We start from the raw sequence: 10,324 nt of genomic DNA, 5'->3' as shown, positions 1-10,324 counted from the left end.
GGGATAGCCACATGTTTGTGATGTAAAATACTCCAGAAGAGTCTATTTTGTAACTCTAGTTAAGAGTTGAAGTAGTCAAAATTAACCACTAGTAGGCTATCGGGTTGTGTTATAACCAAGCCACTAGGAGGAAGAGACATTCCATTCTTTTGAGAGAATTTTTTTCCATAGCAGAGAAAAGATAGCAAGGAGAGATAGGAGGTAGATCACACAGTGAGGATCTATGCACTGTAGCAGCCCATGGGCCACAGGCATTCCTTCTTTGTACTTGTAGCCATATTTCCAGATAGAGAAAGAGAGCGAAGTGGCCTCACCTTCCAGTTAGGTTTTCTCCCTAAAGGGTTTCCTAGAGAGAATATCTTGTGTTTTATGTGTGTGTGAGCTTATTTTTTCATTCTCTAATTTTATGCATAATTTATATTTTCATGCATGCACTAATTATAATTAAGTCTGTTATCACTCAGTATTTTCTCAAGGTTAAAGAAAGAAATCACCGAGGTAACCACAGACCACTTTTAGAGCATAGGCTCTAGCCAACCTAGGCTCAGATAGGGCTCTCTCTATATGATTTAGCTTTGTTTGTTTTAATTTTAGGCTAGTTATGAATATTTAGGGGGTTTTTTATTTGTATTTAAGATTGGGTGGTGGGATCCTTAAAGAACATGGATAGAATGATGTCTTTAGACCATTGGGCTATGGAGTCAACAGAAGGGCAGTAAAACTGGATCAACTCACTAAAGGGAATGTTCAAAGGGCAAGCTAGCAGAGTAAAGTGCAGGTCTTTGGAACAGGGGGGTGAAATGGCTTTAATTAGGGTGAGAGAGCAATTAAGAATTCTCACACCGGGATATAAACGAGGAACAGAGGGTGATCAAGAGAAAAGGGCAATTAAGAATCCTTTGACCTATATTAGCAAGAAACAACCTAAACTAAGGAGCAATTAAGAATTCTTTAACTTAGATATCAGTAGAAAACATTTATGCCTAACTGTTAAAACAAAGTGTAATTAAACAAATTCTGAGATATTGTTCCAGTTATAGCATTCAGATTCAGAAATACATTAAAGATTGTGGCAAAACTTTAAGAAAGATCACAACAACATGAGAAAATACTTGTTTGCACTTCGCTCAACACATGAATCCTGTGAAATATCTTGCCTTTATTCATCAATCCAGCTTGCTGGCTCTGTCAATGATACAATAGCTTTACAAGCTCTTGATCAAACTTCTATAGAAATGTCTAAGAATCCACCATTGCATACTTCGAATTGTGAAGTATTTATACACAAGTTTTATTATAAAATATCTCAAACTAACTTGAGATTTAATCTAGGAAATAAAAATATCTTCTTACAAGAAGATAGAAACAACTACTTAACTGTTTGTTGCTGTCCCATTTATTGTGGTCCTGCTAGCTTTTATGGTTTGATTTCTAGCCCTTTATATTGCCTTGCTGTTTTGATCTTTCATGTTGGAAGCTTCATTCACTTTTGGCTTTATCTGATACTCTTTGACTTTGATGACCTATCAATATCCTTTACTGTACATTTTAACTTTTCACTATGTATTTTAACTTTTTATTGTGTATTTCAATAGTAAATTATTTAGTTTTTTCCATGTATCAACATCTGGTAGTTGGATATTGGTCAACTTTCTGTATGTTTTATCTATTTGTCTTCTAACTGTATACTCTGTCTGGTTCCTCTGTTTTGACAGTCAATGTCTCTGTGTGAATGTTTTTTTCTCTGTTCTGTGTATAATTGTCTTCTTCTTCTTAATATAGGCTTTTGAATAAATTTCCTTTTGAGTCTTGGAGTAAACAAGTTTTGCGACTAGTATCAAAATTGTTTATCCAAGCTCTGGTCTTCTGTTGATTACCTGCAAAATGCAACAATTTGTTAATAAAACACAGGTTGGCAGGAAAGGCAATTGATGGCTTTATTGCACAGGGATGTCTGGGGAAGGAGTCATGGCAATGTTTTGAAAGTAATCGGAGGTCGAATTGTGTTGCAGAGGTTCAAGGTGGCGCCGAAAGGGTTTGATAGGTTTTACTGTGAAACGGGGCAAAAGGAATGAAAACGAGGGTTTTCAGGGTTTTAACGGGAAACTTTTTAAATTTGGCATGGGATTAGTTAAGTGAACAGTGAGTGGTTTCTCGGGTTGAGCGGGGAGGCAGTATCCCAGGCCATCGCACCGCTTTTGTGGTGAAGGTGGAATTTGGGAGGGGTCACCCAATCTACCTCTGCACCTGACACATAGCCTTTGGGGTTCAGGGGAAAACCGCTTTATCGAGCAGGTAACGATTGGCCATCGAACGCAGCCGATATGGTTGTGGACCATCGGATGAGGGGTATGGTGATTTGATGGTAATCGGGCAAGGGAAGCGCACGGGTGATAAAGCATGGGTTTCAGCGGGGGGGCAGGACTTTAATCTTCGACGGTTTGTGATTAATTAAGACTTTAATCATGGGTTTAATCAATTAGGCGGGGTTTAATGACAGGGTTTAACTTCGGGTAAAGGTTGGGCGTTGGGTGAGCCCGATATGGCTGTGTGCCATTTGATTTGGGTGTTGGAAATCAGACGACAGTTGGGTGGTGAAATAGCACAGACGGGATGGGGAAAAAGTTTAGGGGGGCCCAAGGCTTTAATCACAAGTGGTTTGTGATTAATTATAGGTTAAATACAGGATTAAATTGATCGAAAGGGTTTTAATGAAGTGGGACCATGGGTTTAAACGGAGGGATTTTCTTAACTTTACCGAGGGTTGGTGAGTTAAGAGGGGTTCGTCGGGGAAGTATGAAATAGAGGGTAAAACTATAGTTTATAATTAAACTATGGGTTGGGATATTATATATGGAGGATTTATTTAATACGGGAAAAAATTATATTGGGGAGGTAATACATTAGGTTAGCATGTTAATATGAAATGAATGTGCGGGAATGTAAAATACACTAGGCATAGTGTAAAATATGATTTTTAGGTGTGATTTGTTCATTGTGATGCCCCACATAATCATTTAACACTTCTACTTAGGATAAAGCATTTTTGTGGGTTTTTGAGTGAAAATGGTACTTAACATAGGATTTTTACTTTTCATAGGCAAATGAAGTTTAACCTTAGGAAAATGGGTTTTATTAGGGAAATGAAGGGGATAACTTTTATGAAGGGGATCCTAACACTTGATGTCCATAAGTCATTAAGTCGAGGGTCCGGTCCCACCAAAAGTCAGAGAAATGCTCGGAGCCTCTTTGACTTGAAGGATTAAAAGTACTAGAACATGCTTCTGGACAGGAAATTAGTAAGTATAGGGGAAAAAATGACTGAGGGGGAGTTAATTAAATTAACTTGTAAAACTTTGCTTTTGCCTTCATAATTGATCATACATGTTGAAATATGTGTCTAAGCATGATGCATGTGTTTTGATCCAACCAACTTTGAACTTCAACAACCTTTCTTCTACTTACCCATTTCTTACCCTAACATGTTTTCTTCATTTCTTTGGGTGCACTTAGGCTAGAAAACCTTATCCTATCTTTTCTTCTATAAAACAAACTATTTATTTCTAACCTTCTATCATCTAAGGGCTCAGATTAAGCTTATGAGCTCCTTTTATTTTCTCTACCTATCTATGATCTGCCAAGATTAAACTGTTTGGTCAAATTTTATTCTCTAACTATAAAAAGAAAATTCAAAGCACATGATATAATCAAGATTAAGCAGTTTGATTACCATGGATTGTGGCATGAATAACAAGTTGCACATAATCATTATTAACAGAAGAAGTAACATAGTTTAGACTTGCACACTTTCATGGTCTACTTTTGTTTTTTGGGTTCATATATTTTCATTTTTTTTACCTTCGCTTATTATTTTTGTCCTTTTGTTTCTCTTTTCTATCCTTTGATATTCTTTTAGGACATACCCTATTTACATTTTTTAATTCTAATATAGAAAACATTTGCAGAAAGCAAAGGTATGTACAATATTACAAGGCTTAACCTTAGTCATTCAAAATTATGACTCCTATTGCTATAGGAACCTAACAAAATCTATAGATATTAAAGTTTAATAAAACTATAATAATAGAATCTTAGATTTTTAATATAATATTATCATATCTGTTATGATGAACTCTCCAGTGGAATATTCACGACAGTTTACAGATCATCAGAAGATAATTGTTGATCCAAGACTCATGAGATAACCTGAATTCAACACTACATTTTATTTTTCCCCATTAAATATTGAATCAAATTGAAATAATCCACTCTGGAATATTTGAGTCCAAAGTATTAATTTCATTTCATGCACTTCAAAACTCTTTCTACAGCAAACCAATGTCCTTTATAATGCTTTTCATAAATCTACAAATATTTCCAATGCCAAATGAAATATTTGGTCTAATAGTAGTGAGGTAGATAAGACTTCCCACAAGATATTTATTCTTGGTTGCATCCTCAAATTCATTCCCTTCATTAGATGTGAGCTTCAAGTTCTATTCCATCAAAGTAGATAGAGGGTTGCATTCAAATATTCCAAACATGTCCAATAATTCTCCATTGAACTTCTTCCAGGAGAGGAATACATATTTTGGGTGTTGAGTCACTTCAATGCCCAAGTAGTAGTGAAGGTGTCTCAAATTTATCATCTCAAAACCTTTCTTCAACTCTTTCTTTATGGTTGAAATACAGTTTCCATTTTTCCCTGTTGTCAACACACCCTTTACATTTATCATAAGATATACAAATTTTTTTCCAATTCTCTTAACAAGTAGAGTTACATCATCAAGATTAAAGTGTTTGAAATTTAATTTCAAAAGATACTCAACTAACTTTCCATACCAAGTTCACAATGATTGGTTTGAGCCATATAAGGATTTGATGAGTTTACATATTTTTTGTTCTTTTCCATTCACAACGAAACTTTTCGGTTGAACCATGAAGAATTTTTTCTTTCAAGTCTCAATTCATGAAAGCAATTTCTACATCCATTTAATGAACTTCCCATCCATTATGAACTACCAAGCCAAAGAGAATCAAGGTGGTGGCCCATTTTGTTGTGGGGGAAAATGTCTCCTCATAATCAACGAATTCTTTCTATGTCAATCCTTTTACCGTGAGACATGCTTTGTGCTTGTAAAGTGAGCCATTTGATTTGTACTTGTTATTGTAAACCCACTTGCAACCAATTAGTTTGGTTCCAAATGGAGGGTCCACCAACTTCCATGTCTCATTATTTATGGGAGCTTCATACTCCTCTTGCATTACTTCTTTCCATTCATTATGAGAGTGGCTTATTTAAAAGAAGTTGGTTCAAAGTTAGTAAATAACTTAAGTTTATAGTCAAAAGTTGTAGTCCTTGGATAGTTCTTTCCAATGAGCTATTGTGTGCCCCAAATAGATATGTATGCAAAAAAATTATTACTTAAATTGGGCCACTTGTATGAAATGAGTACTCCCTTGAAAAAGATTCATGTTTAGGAATGTGTACCTTGTGAAGGTTGTTGAAACGAGTGTGAACTCCTATAATTGATGTTGACATTGAAATAAAATAATTGTAATCAAAAGATGAAAAATGTGATGGATACAATTGCATGTGTATGGTTGTGAATATGTTGGATATGTTAGCATCATGTTTACACCTTCATATTAGGTAAGGGATGTTAGTCCATATTTTTTGTAAGTCATAATCATGAAAATGGGGGTGTTGTGTTCATCATAAGGATGGTCAAACCTAGATAAATGTGTCATTTACATCCTTTTGCCTAACTCTAAGTTTATGCAAAGTTTTACCTTATGATATGACCTATAGCAAAAAATCAAGGAGCACTACGAAATGTTTTCATAGTGTGGCACTACAAAATGTTTTCATAATGCTTTTCAAAAAAATTTAAAATTCAATTTTCAACCCATTAAATTTTCTTTTCTGAGCATCCAAGTGGTGGCTTGTCAAATAACGGTCCTCCATTTTCCTGAAGTGACATTTGCCAAGAGTTTTGATCATGTTTGAGTCATTTTTAACTAAACCTTAGTTTACTTTGTTTTGCCCAAAAAACGTTTTTCCAACAAACCTAGAATTATTGTTTTCTAGTGCAAAAGATAGGAAAATTGTTTTGCAGTCCCCTGTTGAGTTATTGCAAGGTCGATCATGTTTGAGTCGTTTTTAACTAAACCTTAGTTTACTCCTTTTTGCCCAAAAAATGTTTTTCCAATAAACCTAGAATTATTGTTTTCTAGTGCAAAAGATAGGAAAATTGTTTTGCAGTCCCCTGTTGAGTTATTGCAAGGTCTAAAGGTGTTACAAGTGTTGGAGCTTGGAAGAATGGGTCGTTCTAGCCATATGATAAGGTTCGAACTTGATGGAATGTACTTTGAAGTGTACCCTGAGATGATGGATCTTTTCAAAAGTGCAAGTTGAGAACCAAACTTTAAATGATTTAATGGATACAACCTCAATTGTTGCCATGAATTCATCTTCTCTTTCGATGGTAATATAACCAAAATTAGGAAATTATAGTTCCATGTTATCAAAGAGTCAATTGTTGAAGCAACAGGGTTAAAAACAGAGGGAGAAAGGCGGTTTTAGAAGCAGAGGTTGCTAAATGTTGATTTGAACTTCTTCCTGAAAGAAGATTTCCAAAATCAGGATTAGGATGCAGGGATACTACAAAGAAAGTTGAAACCTCAATGGGCTACTGCACTCAGGATTGTCCAGTTTTTCTTCACTTGTGAGGGTAGGTATTCTAAAGCTTACCTATACCACATGAGATTCCTTTGTCACTTAGCATGTTTTAGGAAAATGAATTTGCCTTATTTCCTACATCATAATTTATTGAAGATGTGCACTTAAGCAAGAAAGAGACCTGAATTACAAGCTCATGATATTTGCCATCACAATATTATTAAGATTTTATATACCCATGAGCTAAATAAACAAGTGGAACAATTAAGGAAATTAGACAAAGGAACCCAAACCCACTTGTTCCTAGAAGAACAAAAAGAAGCCAAAGCAGAGTTCCTCCTCAAGCTGCTTCCCATGAAACTAAAGGAGAATCTGATCAACCTCAAGTTGAAAAACATGAAGAGATCCCTGTAAAAATGTCAAATTTTGAAGTTGAGGTTTATGAAGGAAGAACTAGAAGCCAAGAGAGGAGTTTAGAAGAGGAGGAAATAAAACAGGAAGTTTCAAAGAACAAAAAGGGTAAACAAAAGATAAGGAAGCCGCGACAGTTAGGGTTTTGAGAAAGAGGCCTCACACTCAACCTACTAACAAGATTAGGTTGAACTTCAAGGCCAAAATGAATCCCAAATACAAAGAAGTAGTCAACATCCTTAATGAAGAAGAAAAAATAGAGTAGGTTTCAGAAGGTAAGAAAAGATAAAGAAAAGTAGAGTGTACTGAGAAAGGAAAAAGCAAATCCCTAAAAATTGATAAAGGCTCACCAAAGCCAACTACGAGGGTGACAAGGAGTCAATACAAGTTGGGAATCCTTGCTCAAGTTGCAGAGGACATAGGGAATTGATCAGTTGACTCCAGGAGATAGAGTATAGTGAAAACCCTAATTTTGTTACAGTAAACCCTAATTTTGGTACACCAAAAACGTAATATATATATTTAACATTTTGGTTTACCATGGTTAAATGATCAAGTAGTAATAATTTTGAGTATATTGTGGTAAGATATCAAATATTTTTGTGGCTTGAGGAGTACGAGTCAACATGAGGAAAGCAAGGAGTAAAGAGAGAAAATAGTTACACAATTTTGGCATCATTTCCAGGTTCATGCATCAGTTGGCTACAAGGAGGGAATGTGAGTTTAGCTTCAAAGTTTAAGCTTATATAGCAGCAGACTGTTCCAGATCCTATCTTGCAGCAGATAGCTCATTCTTCTTCCAGGATACTAGTAGCAAAAGCATATAGCGCCCCTTGTACTATGTTTTGACTAGGGATTATATACCAGATTAATGATCTGAATAGATCAGAAGATAGGGTTTTTTGTATTTTTGTTAGTTAAACTTTTATAAACTATGTAACTATTTTGTAATTAATGATACCATACTTCAAGGAGATGAAACTCTATTTTAATTTATAGATATTGCATCAAGAATATGAAGAAAGGGTTGGATTTATGAAAATGATAGTCATTGGGTGTGTGTTTTAAATGCTTCAATTATTTCATATGCCAATATTTGTAGATTCTAACCAGTGGTATAAATATTCACGAGATAATGGATTTTAGAATGTATCTCTGTGATTTTTTAAATTTCTCCTTCACTAATCTCATAACTACATTCCCTCTAAATGTTTGAAAAAGATAAGTTAATTCAAAATTCATTTTGTTCTTGATGCTCTGAGTTAAGTTTTCAAAGGTTTCAATTCTGATCTTCTAAATCCACCTTAGGATTCATTGCGCATGCCCTATAGTGGTAGACTATTTTTCTTCTTCTTCATCCATTGACAATAAATGACAAAGTTCTAGGATCTGTTATCCACCTTTCCTTTATCAATCCTAATTAGACAACCAATTATCTTGGTAAACCTATGTAAACCCTAACTATTTGACTCCATCACCCAATGAACTATTTATTCCAGGCCCAACCAAATCCTACATCAACACAACCTATGTAAAGATCTAACCACATTATACAGGTCAAAGAGAGCCCTCTTTGGATTGAAGGAGCTAGCCTTCAATCTATGAGTTGGATTGGAAAGGTTACCTTGGAAACTTCTCTCCTACAGACAAGAGAAATTTTCTAAGCACCAACATCTTGGTGACCATATTGAGGATTCAAAAGTTACATCTTCCCCAGAACTATTTTAAGGATTATACCTACTTTCTGAGGGAAAACAGGAAGTTGAGTAACAATAGTGACTGACATTTTTTCTTTGGAGACTCCACAGTGTACAGTTTGAGGCTATTTCATTAGAAATTCTAGTGTATAGAAGGATTCATGCAAGGATCCATCCAGATCCAAATCCACCAAAGGTCTTGACAAGTCTTGAAAAGCTCTCCAGGGAAAAGGAATTTGCAAAAGAAACATGTAACTTTCTTTTAGAAAAATCTCTTTCTCTTCCTAAAGAGGTAAAATTTGTTGAAGACATTCAGTTATATTTGAAATTTGAACACAATCTATTCAAATATAAATCAAAATCCATTTTTTCAAACATAGTCCTTGATGAAACAAAGCTAAAATATTTTACTCCCAGTATTGTTCAAAGAATAAGTAATTTAGAAGAAGATAAAGATATTTGGTTGCAGTTTTATAAATTAGAACATTTGGTTCAACAACTTCAAACAATTGTTTCTAAATCTCCCACCTTTAAGCATCTTGTTCCATCATTTTCTGCTCCAGTAGAAACACTTCCATTATTCATCCCACATAGTTTTGTTTCAACTTCTCTTGTTGGATCTACTATACCTACTTCATCAACTATTATAACAATTGTAGGAATTTACAGGGTAAGTTCCTCAGAAAGAACACCAAAAGGACACCGCTCACAACCAGATCTCAAATCAATACACCAGTATTTTTGACGTGGTTAAAACCCTCAAAGTGCAAGGAGGGAAACAGTCCACGGCCTGCGCCAACGTGGCTACTACAGGCAATTTATTAATCAAAGAATGAAAATTTACATAAGCTTCTCTCATGCACGGATTCCCCGAACAATGACCCTCCATGCGCTTTAAATAGAACTCATGGACCAATCGGGTGTCAAGCCACGGATCAAGTGTCGGTAATACTGAGGTGAGAGTGAACCATCGGATCACTACATATCGTGACCGTCGGATTGTAAGTTACAAAATGTACAACGGTAAAGAAAGACACTTTACCTAACTCTATACCTAACTCTATACTAGACCAAGTTGAACTTAACTATATCCTATGTGTCGGAATATCCTAACATCCCCCCTTAAGAACAACTTGGGATAGGATTGAAGGATTTACAAATATGACACAATAGGAGAAGGAAGGAGGCACTAGAGCCTATCCCCCCTTAGTGACAACTTCCTGAACTCCAAGCATATATCGAAGTTTAGTGAACTTCGCCTCTGTGAGAGCCTTTGTGAAGATGTCTGCAACCTGATCATCTGTTGGACAATATTGCACTTCAAGAACATGGTCATGAATGAGCTTTCTGATGAAGTGCATGTGTAGTTCAATGTGTTTGCTGCGCTGATGCTGGACTGGATCTTTGCATAGCTGAATGGCACTTTGATTATCACACCAAAGTGTGGTTGGATGCTGCTGCTCAAAGCCAAACTCTGATAGGATCTGACAAAGCCACAAGGCTTCCTTACTGGCTTCCACGGCACCACGATACT

Source organism: Pinus tabuliformis, chromosome 8 (assembly GCF_031772625.1).
Source record: "Pinus tabuliformis cultivar Carrire ecotype Pingquan chromosome 8, CPIR1, whole genome shotgun sequence".
In the NCBI taxonomy this organism is placed as follows: domain Eukaryota; kingdom Viridiplantae; phylum Streptophyta; class Pinopsida; order Pinales; family Pinaceae; genus Pinus; species Pinus tabuliformis.
This window is presented reverse-complemented; position numbering follows the sequence as displayed.